Source organism: Adiantum capillus-veneris, chromosome 10 (genome assembly GCF_014529385.1).
Source record: "Adiantum capillus-veneris isolate H3 chromosome 10, ASM1452938v2, whole genome shotgun sequence".
Classification (NCBI taxonomy): Eukaryota; Viridiplantae; Streptophyta; class Polypodiopsida; order Polypodiales; family Pteridaceae; genus Adiantum; species Adiantum capillus-veneris.
In genome coordinates, this window is record NC_140940.1 from 59,200,814 (window position 1) to 59,215,914 (window position 15,101).

Genomic DNA, 15,101 nt, shown 5'->3' on the forward strand with positions numbered 1-15,101 from the left:
TGACCTAGAATGGAAAAGTGGCCAATCAGAAGTGCACATATGCAAAACAAAGTACATTCCACCATCACCTAACTTAGAATGAATAGATGGATAAGATACACAATATAAATGAATATAAAAGAACATGCAAGCATGCTTTCCTTAGGAAAGAGAGATGGGAAATATAGAAAAAATGAACCTAGAATGGACATGTGGTCAATCTAGGGGCACAAATACACATGTAACAACATATGACCATCACCTAACCTAGAATGGATAGGTGGCCAATCTAGACAACACATGTGACTATTAAAGAACATAAGTACACATGTCTTTCATAGAAAAGACGCATTCACATATGACACCATTTGACCTAGAATGGACAAGTGACCACTCTTTACTAACCTAGGAAACCACATGTGTTTTGATGTCTTGATGTCCACAGTACTAGCCCTACCAAGAATGGATAGATGACCAATCTACAAAACACAACATGTTTCTTTACTAAGAATGCTCAAATGGCCATTCTAGAGTGTAATGTTTTTTTTTATCAAGAGAGATAGACAATTTAGCAAGAACTAAGCTAGAATGGACATGTGGTCAATCTAGAGAGCATGTACGCATAGGAATCACCATATTAGAATCACCTAAGCTAGAATGGATATGTGGACAATCTAGATAGCACATGTAACAGTAAAAGAAAAAAAACTAAGAAAGAACAATTACATGTGGTTTAGAAACTGAACATGTGTCGAAATACGTTGGTTCAAGCAAGAAATCATACTATCCTTCTAATCTAGTATGGATACACATATTTTTTTGAAAATGGGCACACTCATATATGACCTAGATCCAGTGAACCGTATTGAATAAAGTGCTCTATAGAGTGCACCCTATTTTAAGGGGACTCAAAGCTTTGATGAACTAAATTTTTTGTAGAAACGTTATCTTCTTACTATAGCATGTTTTGATGTTCCTTATATACGACCATCACGTGACCTAGAATGGACACATGGCCAATCTAGGAATCACATATGCACATAATAACAACATAAGACCATCACTTGACCTAGAAGGGACAAGTGGCCAATCTAGGAAACAATATGAACATGTAACAACATATGACCATTAGCTGATCTAGAATGGACACGTGGCCAATCTATGCAACACATGTGACTATTAAAGAACATAGTTATGTGTGTCTTTTTTTAAAAAGAACACATTCACATATGACCATCACATTCACATTCACATATGACCATCACTTGACCTAGAATGGACACGTGTTGAATTTGAATTACACATATGCAAAACAAAGTACAACCCACCATAACCTAACCTAGAATGGATAAATGGCTAAGATACACAATACACATAAATATAAAAGAACATACAAGCATGCTTTTCTTAGAGAAGAGATGGAAAATCTAGAAAAAATAAAGTTGGAATATTACTAGACTCTACAGGATATATTGTTCTTAGGCCAAGATGTCTTGAGTTTCTACAATTTTTATTGCAAAGATTCAATGTGGGAATTTGGTCAACAGCTAAACTAGCTAATGTTCTCCAAATTGTAAGGACATTGACAAATAGGGCAGAGAAAACATTACCATTATTTACAGTGTGGGGTCAAGAATCTTGCTTTGTTCTTGAGAACCTATATCGACCGGACAATCCAAATGTGCAAGCAATGTTTAAGCCACTAACCAAAATGTCTTTTGGGTTTTAATGTGATCCTTGACGAACAATTCTTATCGATGACTCCTCATACAAGGGTTGTGTTTCACCAGCAAACAATTGCATATTCCCAATGATGTTCGATGAGAAAAAGAAGATGGAAAATGTTCTCATGGGTGAGCTACTTCCATATTTATTCCCAATGATGTTTGATGAGAAAAAGAAGATGGACAATGTTCTCATGGGTGAGCTACTTCCATATTTATTAAAGCTTGATGAAGTCAGGGATGTTCGTGCAACTATTGAATGCGAGTGGTGTGGACAACCTCCAATTTCCAATGGTAGCAAGGATGATGCTGTCATTGCATGTTGGAGAGAACCTAATGCAAAATGATCAATGCAAGAAGTTGAAACAGGTAGGTTGCCAATAGATAATTCTATTGACACACAAGAGGGATCAACAAACTCAAGTAGCCAACAAGAAACAGAAAGGCAGAAGATAAGAGAGATATTGTCAAAAGAAGCCTCAACTATTGACATCATGAAGGGGCCTCAATTGATTTCATTAGCAAGGAAACTAGGTTGCACAACTGCACCCTTGAAGGCTGTATCTGCAAGAGCCTTTATCAAAAGTTGTTATTTCAGCACACTTTTCTCAAACTTGATAAGGGACTCTAAGGTAATGCTCAATCCTAGCCATACTCTTAATTTACACTAGAAGTTATCTAGTGTAAATATTATGATTGAAAATTGATTGTGTTTATTCTTGTAGATTTTCTTTAGGGAGTATGCTAGAAGATTTGAAGCATGATCTGTAGAGACTTGCAACAGATTGGAGACTTTAATGTGATTGTAGATATGTATTAAGAACACAATTTCATATTCTCAAGAATATTTTGTATTAACACGTCGTTTTGCTTTGTTGGGTTTTTCAATATCACTTGTTATAATATGTAACTTGGATTATTCTATAATTAGTTGTAGAAAATTTGTTCACTATAGAAATCCAAGTACTAAATTTTAATCAAGAAGGAGGCCTAGGACATTGTGAAATCACAGATGGAGTTTGATAATTTTCATAGTTTCTCACAATAGATTTCTCTAGACTATGAAGGTCAATATTTTAAATCTAGAATGACCAAGTGGTTGATCCAACATGACCAGGTTGCCAATTTCAAATTTATACGTGATTTTTTTGAGAGAGGTTGCATGGTTTTCTTGAATTTTTATGCAAAATATTTCTTTGAAAGGTTTAGAAGACTAAGTGGTAGATAGATAATGGTAAAGTAACGTAATAATAAGTTCAACATGCAATGACCAAGCTCCCCAAGAGATTCAATTTTTTATAAATTTAGAAAATTATCATGGCTAAAATAGACAACTCATCAATATGCGCATGTTAGATGAGCCTTCTATCCATTCTAGGCTAGATGAATAAAAAAGTGGTCAATTCTAGGTCAAGTGATGGTCATATGTGAATGTGCCCTTGTCTAGAAAAGACATGCATAACCATGTTCTTTAATAGGCACATGTGTTGTTTAGATTGACCACCTATCCCTTCTTGGTCAAGTGATGGTCGTATGTTGTTAGATGTGTATATCTACACATATATTTACCACATGATCTCCAAGTTTTTTTCTATCTTTCTTTCCCAAAAAAGGCATCCTTGTACATTCTTTCATATTCATGTGTTTTGTGTATCTTAGTGATTTGTCCCTTCGACGCTAGGTTATGGTGGGATATACTTTGTTATGTATATGTGCTATTCACATTGGCCATATGTCTATTCTAGGTCTCTTCATGGTCATATGTGAATGTAATATTTTCTAAGAATGACATGAATAACCATGTTCTTTAATAGTCACATGTGCTATTTAGTTTGACCCCTTCCCATTCTAGGTCAAATGATGTCCAATCCAAGTTCATTTTTTATCTTTAATAGTCACATGTGTTGTTTAGATTGACCACATGTACATTCTAGGTCAAATGATGGTCATATGTTGTTGTATTTGCATATCTCCATATAGATTGACCACATGTCCAATCTAGACTCATTTTTTCTATATCTTCTATCTTTCTTTCCCAAGAAAAGCATGCTTGTATGTTATTTCATACACATGTGTATGCTCTTACATAGGTATATTTTCACCTAGATTGACCACTTGTCCAATCCAGACTCATTTTTTCTATCTATCGTTCCTTGGAAAAGTGTGGTTGTATGTTCTTTCATATTGATGTGTATTGAATATCTTATTCATCTGTCCATTCCATAGTAGATTATGGTGGAATATACTTTTTTATGCATATGTGCACTTTAGATTGGCCACCTATCCATTCTAGGTCAAGTGATGGTGATATGTAAATGTGCTCTTTTCTAGGAAAGACATGCATAACCATGTTCTTTAATAGGCACATGTGTTGTTTGGATGGACCGCCTATCCCTTCTAGGTCAAGTGATGGTTGTATGTTGTTACATGTGTATATCTACACATATATTTACCACATGATCAATCCAAATTCATTTTTTCCATATTTTCTATCTTTCTTTCCCAAAAAAGGCATGGTTGTATGTTCTTTCATATTCATGTGTTTTGTGTATCTTAGTCATTTTTTCCTTAGTTATGGTGGGATGTACTTTGTTATGTATATGTGCTATTCAAATTGGCCACCTACCTATTCTAGGTCTGGTGATGGTCATATGTGAATGTGTTCTTTTTTGATAATGACATGCATAACAATTTTTTTTAATAGTCACATGTTTTATCTAAATTGACCACCTGTCCATTTTAGGTCAAATGATGGTCATTTGTTGTTACATGTTTATATCTACACATAGATTGATCACATGTCCAATCGAGGTTCATTTTTTCTACATTTTCTATCTTTCTTTCCCAAGAAAATCAGGCTTGTATGTTTTTTCATATTCATGTGTATTGTGTATCTTAGCCATTTGTCCCTTCCAGGCTAGGTTATGGTGGGATGTACTTTGTAATGCATATGTGCTATTGAGATTGGCTACATGTCCATTCTAGGTCAAGTGATGGTCATATGTGAATGTGCTCTTTTCTTAGAATGACACCCATAACCATGTTCTTTAATAGTCACATGTGTTATCTAGATTGACCACCCATCCATTCTAGGTGAGGTGATGGTTGTATGTTGTTACATGTGCATATCTATACATACATTGTCCACTTGTCCAATCCATGCTGATTTTTCTTATATTTTCTATTTTTCGTTCCCAAGAAAAGCATGCTTGTATGTTCTTTCATATTCATGTGTATTGTGTATCTTAACCATCTCTCCATTCCACGCTATAGCTTATGGTGGGATGTACTTTGTTATACATATATGCACTTGAGATTGACCACCTATTCATTCTAGGTCAGGGGATGGTCATATGTGAATGTGCTCTTTTCTAGGAAAGACATGCATAACCATGTTTTTTAACAGTTACATGTGTTGTCTAGATTGACCACCTGTCCATTCTAGATCAAGTGATGGTCATATGTTGTTACATGTACATATCTATACATAGATTGATCACCCATCCAATCCAGACTCATTTTTTTGTATATTTTCTATCTTTCTTTCCCAAGAAAAGCATGCTTGTATGTTCTTTCATATTCATGTGTATTGTGTATCTTAGCCAAAAACTAACGTAGAATGGACAAGTGGCCAATCTAGATTGCAAACCATACAAGGATTCAACTATTAAAAAATTTACAACTTATCATTATCTTATTTATTGGATGCATGTGTAATCTATATTAGTAATCTATTTATTCTAGGTTAGATTAAATACAAATATGTTCTTTCTTGGTTATGTGCGCATTTACACTAGCAACTATCTAGTCTTGGCTAATTTTCCATGTTTTCAATGCAGACTCAAAACCAAAAATTATATCATTATTGGGATGGAAATCTTCTTCAAGCCATGAGGACTCATCTAGTGGTACTTCTAAGGGACCTTCAAAAGGATATTATTCATCCTTTAGTCAGATGCCACTTATGCTCAAGAAAGAAAGAAGAGTCCTTATCTTGGACATTGAAGGCCTACTACTTAAGCTGATTGAAATGCAACATGGTGATTCTATACCATCATGGACTGGCCACATGCATCTCATAAAACAAGATGAAATTTGTTTTGCTATACGCCCTGATGTAGATGTCTTTTTAGACTTTTGCTTTTACTACTTTGAGGTTTGGATCTGGAGTTGTTACAACCTTAAAAAAGCTCAACATCATCATTCAAACATGTTTTCCTAGCCATCATAGTCAATTTATGATGCTCTTGAGTAACAAGAATTGCCAAAATCCAAATATTATGTTGGGGTATAAAAGAGTATACCACAAGAATTTGTCATTGGTATGGGATATGTTTCATGATCTACATACAGGGAATACTTTGATTTTGATGACAGCCCATATAGAGTTATGTGGAATATGCAAGGCACATACCTTATCTTTCCAAAAATGTGGAGACAGTCACCACTAGAACTTCAAATCTTCTTGGAGACAACCATGATACCTTGGTTGCTAGGGTGGTTACATGCTCCAGAACAAAGGGATTATACACGCAAAACAGTTGTCAATATGTTTGAAGATCCTGAGACAAACTATGTCACAAATGTGTACTTATTAAGAAGGAATTGATTCAATGATAGTGCATCAAACTTTGTGGATGGAAAGGAGACTTGTAATCCTTTTTTTGGCTATTGCAAGCCATTGTAAAATATTTTGATAATCAATTTAGTGGTCATTTTAAAATTGTTTTGTTGAATGAAGTGCTATGTAGAGTGCACCCTATTTTAAGGGGACTCAAAGATTTAACAAAAACTATTTTTTAAAAGAAAATTTATATTCTTACTATAGCATGTTTTTAAGTTCTTTATATAATAGTAACATTGTATCTCAAAAGTATGATATAATGGACATCCTTCTCTAATTAAGTGTTGTTTCTTAAGTAAGTTTATCACATGGTTAAGAACCATCTCTAAAGTAAGATTTGTTGAGCGCAATGTTTGGAAAATGTCTCATATGGTAATAATCCTAGATTATTTTAGAATATTTTTACTAATAGCAAGAAAAGTATTTGAGATGACTAACTCATGTGTACTCTAGATTGTTAGGCATGCTTTTAACACTATATAAGAATTAAAATGTATAATGATTTGTTTAGTTTATCATTTAGTTGTTATGAGGAATAAAAATATTATGGATGCGAAAAGGGCGTGGCATTTGATGTGATTAACATATCCAAGTGTAATGGTTTCAAGAGAATTAGTTTTAAGTCAAGCTATGTCTAGCCAAGTGGTGGATCTACTTCGCATTCCATTGAAAGACTTGATTACTAACATGTGTGTGGATTGTCACAATCAATTTAAGCATGCACATATGATATACTTAGTTTGTCCAACTGATGGATCTTTATCACATTCAATTTGTTTATCTTAACGTAGTATCATAGCAAAGTGGTAAGTCTACGCCCTCTTTACGCAAAACAAAAAATGGAACTTTTGGTTGGCTAAAATATACATGCCTATTACATCAAATATTTAGAATCAGTTTTAGAATGGACATCTAAAGGATATATCATGTCAAATTGATGCATCCTAATTGGTTTGTACCAAAATTACTTTTAGATTTTTTCTTTAACACTAGTCTTGTAAAAAATTAGCCACTTTTGTGGCTTTTAGAGACTTCTGTAAAATATTTTCCCAACACTATGTTAGTTATCTAAACAGAAATGGTTTCAAGGAATTATGATCAACACTCAATATGAGTTGATAAAAAATACTACAGAGCTAAATGAAGGTCTAAAGGTGTCTTTCCATTGCCATTCTCTACAATTCTTTTATGTGGATGGACATTTTTTTAAATATTTTCTTTTAAAAGTAAATCAAATCATTGCTAAGCATGTCCAAATTTCTTTGAAAAATACCTCAATAGGTATGTGATAGATGTACCAAGCTTTTTCAACCCACATAGAAAGACTGTTGACATTTTTTACTTGTTGAAGTTAAGTAGCGAAGTCCAGTTTTACGTAAAATTTGCTAATTTTAGAAAAGCAAAATTTTAATTTTTGAGATTTTCATGTAAATTGTGTATTTAGAAATTTTTTTCATATCTTGAACTAATAATTAAGAAGTTCCATGAAATTTTGATGTCATATATAAAAGTTACGTTTCATTTACTAAAATCCTGATGGGAGCCATTTTTTATGGCTTTAGCTAGTTTTGTGGCTCATTACAAGTCTAGTGTTAATGCCATAACTTTCTTGAATGAGTTTGGAATGACAAAGAAATGTGTATATCTATGACACACATTTTATCATATTAAGTTTAGAATGACTAAATGATGGATCTCTTAGCGTGTCAAAGCTAAGTTTTAAATGGCTAGGTGGTGTGTTCACTTATCATTCCATTAAAAAATATGGTTTTTAAGTGGCTACAAGTGGCTATAATATCTATTGTTATCATACTAAATCTAAAAGAATATATTTAAGCTAGATATGTATTGTTCTATAATGATGATCCTCTAATAGTAGACAAATTTGTTTACCAAGAATGGCCAAATGGCCATTTTAGAGTGTACTTTTGACTGAACAAGAACATATGTACACGTGGTGATACATTAAAAAATATGGCATAGAAGGAACATACTAGCATTATTTTTTTAGTGAAGAGAGCTAGACAATCTAACAAAAACTAACTTAGAATGGGCATGTGGTCAATCTAGAGAACATGTATGCATAAGAATCACCATATTACCAACACTTGAGCTAAAATGGATAGGTGGCCAATCTTAATAGCACATGTAACAAAAAAGAACACAAATTAAGATATGTGCACTTTAGATTGGCCACCTGTCCATTCTAGCTCAAGTGATGGTCATATGTGAATGTGTTCTTTTCTAAGAAAGACATGCATAACCATGTTCTTCAATAGGTACATATGTTGTTTAGATTGACCACATATCCATTCTAAGTCAAGTGATGGTTGTATGTTGCTACATGTGTATATCTACACATAGATTAACCACATGTCCAATCCAAGTTCATTTTTTATCTATAATAGTCACATGTGTTGTTTAGATTGATCACCTGTCCATTCTAGGTCAAATGATGGTCATATGTTGTTGTATGTACATATCTCCACATAGATTGACCACCTGTCCAATCTAGACTCATTTTTTCCTATATCTTCCATCTTTCTTTCCCAAGAAAAGCATGTCTGTATGTTATTTCATACACATGTGTATGTTCTTACATAGGTATATTTGCACCTAGATTAACCACTTGTCCAATCCAGACTCATTTATTCTATCTATCTTTCCCTGGAAAAGTGTGCTTGTATGTTCTTTCATACTAATGTGTATTGAATATCTTATTCATCTGTCCATTCCATAGTAGGTTATGGTGGAATGTACTTTTTTATGCATATGTGCACTTTAAATTGGCCACCTATCCATTCTAGGTCAAGTGATGGTTATATGTGAATATGCTCTTTTCTAGGAAAGACATGCATAACCATGTTCTTTAATAGGTAAATGTGTTGTTTAGATTGACCACCTATCCCTTCTAAGTCAAGTGATGGTTGTATGTTGTTACATGTGTGTATCTACACATAGATTTACCACATGATCAATCCAAACAGGGTCCCCTTCAGCAAGATGTACGTCGTGGGCAATCCCAACACCATTTCATGCAGCCTTGTCTACTGCCGTCGATGATGGTGAGGTAAGGCTGGGAACTCCCCTTCGAAGTCCTCCATGGTCGCCTCTCACAACACCGCATGCATTCGAGCAGGTGCAGGGTGGTTAGATGCCTCTAACTGTTCATGCAAAACATTGGCAAATCATGCAGAGGGCTATTGACGTATTGCTGCCCGCAACCAGACAACCCGCAACCCGATTCTCAATCTGCCCGCAGCCCGACGTAAAGCTCCACGCGGAAGCCCGACAACCCGCAACCCGATTCTACATCAACCCGCAGCCCAACGCAAAGCTCCACGCGGCAGTGCAATCGTCTTATAGACTGGTAGGGCAATCGACGCGGCAGTGCTGTAGTAGGCTCGACTTTGATGAGTAAGCCTCCATGTAGGCTGGATTGGAGATATCTTCAAGCGCCTAGGTGGGAGAGCGGGAGTTGCTGCCACCAGGCAGTTGACCTTCTCAAATTAATATAGATATAAGATGCTAAAGTGAAGCTTCACCTTGAATAATTTTAATAAATTCTAGACACACACATATATTAATTAGTTCTTTTTATTTCACCTTACATTTCACAACTTCACATGGCTTTATATTTTTTGCATTTTATAGCTTGATTCCAATTAGTGTTAACATTTAAGAAAGTCTCTTTTATTAAGCGGTTGCTGATCGAGTTTTCTCCTCACAAAGAAAAAAACCGAAAATACTAGCAAAAATTTTGAGATTTGTAAAATGTTTGAACGACTTTCTCACATATTTCATCCGTTTTTCGTTTACCATGGTTTGCAGCTAGCTAGGTTCGATTTTCAATCGGTTCAAGACTAAGCTGATGCAATCCTTTCCCAAACACTGATACCAATTTAATTTTATCACTTTCTTATTGTTTTTGAAAGCCGTCGTGACCCTTTCACTTGTTTAATAATTAATAAGTCTTTTTCTTATGTTTCTATAGATTTCTTATAGGAAGGGCATGCCTTTGGAATACAAAACCAAAACATGGAATCGAAGTATGATGCCGAGTAGGAAGCAGTCTTCTCTCAAAATCTATTGATATTTATTTCATATAATATTTACCTAGTTTATTTTGCTTAGACTTGGATTTTCTAAAAAAATCTCTGTTGGAATTAGGGTTGTAGAGAAACACACAAAGCTTGGAGAAGACGAAGGAAGCTCAAGGCACACAATAGAGAGTGTATTACTTAGTGTGCAATGGAAAGATAGATAGCCCTAGAGTGATGGGCGTATATACAATGCTCGGGGGAAAAAACCTCCTAAAGAGGGAAAAAATGCACCGGGGATCCTAGTGTGTTCACACACATCACTACCACATGTATATGGTAACAAATCCTCCCTGGAGTGATGCGGTGAACGAGAGTTGGCACATGAGTAAAGGGAAGTGCCATGCCCTGAGGACATGATCAATCCACAAAGGGGAGTAAGCCCAAAGCTTTGCAGAAAGCTTCAAGCTTCTCACAAGACAATGCCTTTGTGAAAAGATTTGCAAGGTTGTCCTGTGTTGGCACATAAGCCAAGCTCATCTCTCCTGCTGAGAGCCTCTCCCTGACATAGTGGTAATGCACCTCAATGTGCTTTGTGCGAGCATGAAAAACTAGGTTCCTCGACTGCCAATGTGCTCTGACTGTCAGTGTAGATAGTGTTGGCAGTGTCCTATCCAACACCCAAATCAGCCATAAGGTGTCTGAGCCATACACACTCAACCGTAGTTGTGAAGATTGCCATGTACTCAGCCTCACAACTCGAAGTGTCCACATTAGGTTTCTTCTTGCTCAACCATGATATACATGAACTGCCAAGCATGAAACAAAAACCACTTGTGGACACTCGTGTGTCAAAACAACCAGCCCAATCTGAGTCCGAAAAAGCATGTAAGTTTGGCGGCAATGATCCCCCCTTGGGATAAAACAAGCCAAGATGTAAAGTGCCACTAAGGTAGCAAAAGATCCTATTGACAGCCTGCCAATGCTTAGACCCTGGGCTATGCATAAATCTGCTAACATGTGAGACTGCAAATTGACTATCCGGCCTCGTGTTGCATACATAAATGAGGCAGCCAACAACAGTTTCATAAAGAGTGACATCACCAGGATTGCCAACATCATGTAGACTCAACTTCAAACCTGTTTCCATGGGAGTGGCAATAGGTTTGCAATCCTCAAGTCCAAACTTACATAGCAATGTCTCTATGTAACTTTTTTGACACAAGGCAATACCACCATCACACTGCTTAAACTGTATACCCAAGTAATGATGCAACAGCCCCAAATATTTCATCTTGAAAGTAGCATTCAAATCAGCCTTAAATTCAGCAATATGTCTCTCATCGGTCCAGTGTGATCAGCAAATCATCGACATAAAGAACCACAATGAGAAGTACATCACCCTCACGCTTTACATACAATGTGCTTTCTGTTGGATTGTTACGAAAGCCTCGTTTGACCAAATGAGTTTCAGCTTTCTCATACCAAGCACGAGGAGATTTCTTCAACCCATACAAAGCCTTCTTACATCTGCACACTTTGTCCTCTTGTCCTTTTATGACAAAACCGCGAGGCTGCGTTACATAAACTTCCTCCAATATGTCGCCATTCAAGAAAGCAGTAACAATGTCTGATTGATGTCCATCCCAACCAAAATGAGTTGCCAATGCACATAGAAATCGCATAGTAGTCATACGACAAGTGGGAGCAAAAGTCTCTTTATAATCTATGCCTTTTTGTTGTGCATAACCCTTTGCAACAAGTCGAGCCTTATGGCGATTGATCTCACCATCCGGCTTGCGTTTCAACTTGTAAACCCACTTTGTACCAATGGCCTTTTTGCCAGGAGGCAAATCACATAAAATCCATGTGTTATTTTCTATACGTGCATCATATTCTGATTGCATGGAAGCCATCCAATTTTCTGAATTCTGTGCTTCATCAAAAGACATAGGTTCCTCAACATCATGTAAGCTAGACACAGCCAAAGCATAACAATCTGATGCATAAGATGCATGGCGAGAGCCTGAATGAGAATGACTAGACAAAGATGCATCCAATTTACTATCACACAAAGTGTGCACCATCCATTTTGGCATACCTCTAGCCTGCTCATTTTCAGCCCTTTCCTCATCAAGTACATCATGTACATCTGCTTCAGTAGTAGGCTGATCTTTAACATTTTCAAAAATCCTCAAAAATCCCCATAGGTTGTACATTTTCCTCATTGGAACTTACATTCGTATTTCCATCACTAAAAAGAGGCAACAAAGTGTCATAAATGTCCTATGAGCTTACATTACTGTCTCTAGTACATGACAGCAAGGGCTGAACAGAATCTTCCACAAACACTACATCTCGTGAAACCAGAATACGTTTTGTTTGTGGATGATACAACCTGTAACCTTTGCTTTCAGTACTATAACCAACAAAAATACATTTGACAGCCTTATCATCCAATTTTCTGTGCTGTGTTTGTGGCACCAAAGCATATGCCAAACAGCCAAAAACACGCATGTGCTCAATAGAAGGCTTTCTATCATGCCATGCTTCATATGGAGTAATAGACTGCAAAGCTTTCGTAGGACACCTGTTTAGTACATAAGTGGCAAACATGATGGCCTCAAGCCAAAAAGAATGCGGCAAAGCTTGACTTTTGACCATACATCGTGCCATTTTCGTAAGTGACCTTTTTTTCCTCTCAACAACACTATTTTGTTGAGGTGTATAAGACACTATACATTGGTGTTTTATCCCACGACTAGCCAGAAATGCATTGAATTCATGAGACATATACTCCCCCCCTTGATCGGAACGGAGGGTGCCCATAGTACATCTCGAGACATTTTCAGCCATAGCCAGAAATTGTTTGAAGCACATAAAAACTTTGGACTTCGCTTTAAGCGGAAATACCCAGGCATGCCTGGAGTAATCATCAATGAAAGTCATGAAGTAAAGGTAATTGCCCAAGGATGGAGTTTGCATGGGCCGACAAACATCACTATGCACAAGCTGCACCCTGCATGTGTCCCTAACTGAACCATCCTTTGGAAACTTAGAACCGCTGCATCTTACCCAATATACAGCCTTCACAAACATATTTGACAGGTGCTTCAAGAGGCGGCAAAGAAGAAACCATATCAGATTTCTACAAATGCAGCAAACTAGCAAAATTTAGATGACCAAAATGTGCATGCCAAAGTTTTGCATCTGAAATAGCCCTTGAATCTACAACAGCATTTGCAAAATTTTGTCGACACTTGTCATACAAAGTGAGCTTATACAGCCCACGACACAAAAGGCCAGATGCAGCAATTTCATCACCAAAACTGAGATCATGAACTGTACATCTGCCATCCACAAATTTGACTACAAGTCCAAGTCTAGCAAGTGCGGATATAGACAAGAGATTCTTCTTGATCCCAGGTACATAAAGTGCATCAACAAGTGTGAAGGAACTGCCATTTGCAGCACTAAGCACAATCATTCCAACTCCCTGAACCGGATAGGAGGCATTGTTGGCACAAGTGAATAAATTCCCATGAGGGACAGACTTGAGAGAGGTGAACAATTCACGATGTGAGGTAATGTGCTTTGTAGCACCACTGTCAAAATACCACACATGTGAATCTGCAGCAACTGACAAGCACGCATCATGGATAGCAGGATTGTAAGTGCACTCTGTGCTAAAAGCCCATTCTGCATCGACATCAGCATCACAGTCTCCTTTCACAGAAACTCAACAATGGCTGCATTTGTAGTGGAACCAACATTTGCTGTGGAACCACCCTCTTTCTTCTTAGCCTCTTTGACCTTCAACCTAGGACACTGCTTGATCAAGTGATCATTAGCTTTACAATAATGGCAACACATCTTCTTTTTTCCCTTATCACCAGAATTGCCAGACGAAGTGTTGCCAGCAAAAGCATTAGGAACAGAAGTTTTGCCACTTGCAGCAGAACCATAAGAAGTGGCTGCATTGTTGTTACCACCCTTTTTTTGAGAAGCAATAAAAGCCTGTTCAACTGCACACTGCCTAGTCCTATTTTCTCTGGAAAGTGACTCTTGCAATAGCAATGTGCATAATGCATCAAACTTGACAACTTCAGGATTTCCTTGGGTCCAAGTACTAGCACAAGTCTGGTAGGAATCTGGTAAGGCATCAAGAACAGTCTGCACAAGGGAACTGTCTGAAATGACTTCTCCTGCAGAAATAAGTTGCTCATTGATATCCTTGACACTAGCAAGGAAAGTGTCCATATCATCTTCCTCATGCATAATCTTCGACTCCAACTCTTTACGCAGCAAAGCAATTTTAGCCTCATTGCGGCTTGCATAAAGACCAGCCAAAATATCCCAAGCATATTTTGCAGATTTTGTTGAACGGATGTGAGGAACAATGGTGCGCTTCATAGACAACACAATCAATGCATGAGTGCTGACCCTCACGGCTCACGGACACCCCATCACCTACGACGGACGTGTATTATGTATTTGGTAGAGTCAGGTACCGGGCTTGTCGGACCAATAGGAAAAGGGTAAGAGTGATCGCCGATGAGAGACGCACTCTAACTGGGACATTTAAGGGATTAGTTGGCTAAGCATGGGTGCCCAAGTGTGAATGGGGTGAGCTCATATAAAAGCCAACTAAACCTAAAATTCACTCATTCTCTCATTTGTGCAATAGAAGAGTGCTCTTGCTCCATCTCCAACTCCATCTTCTTCTTCTTCTTC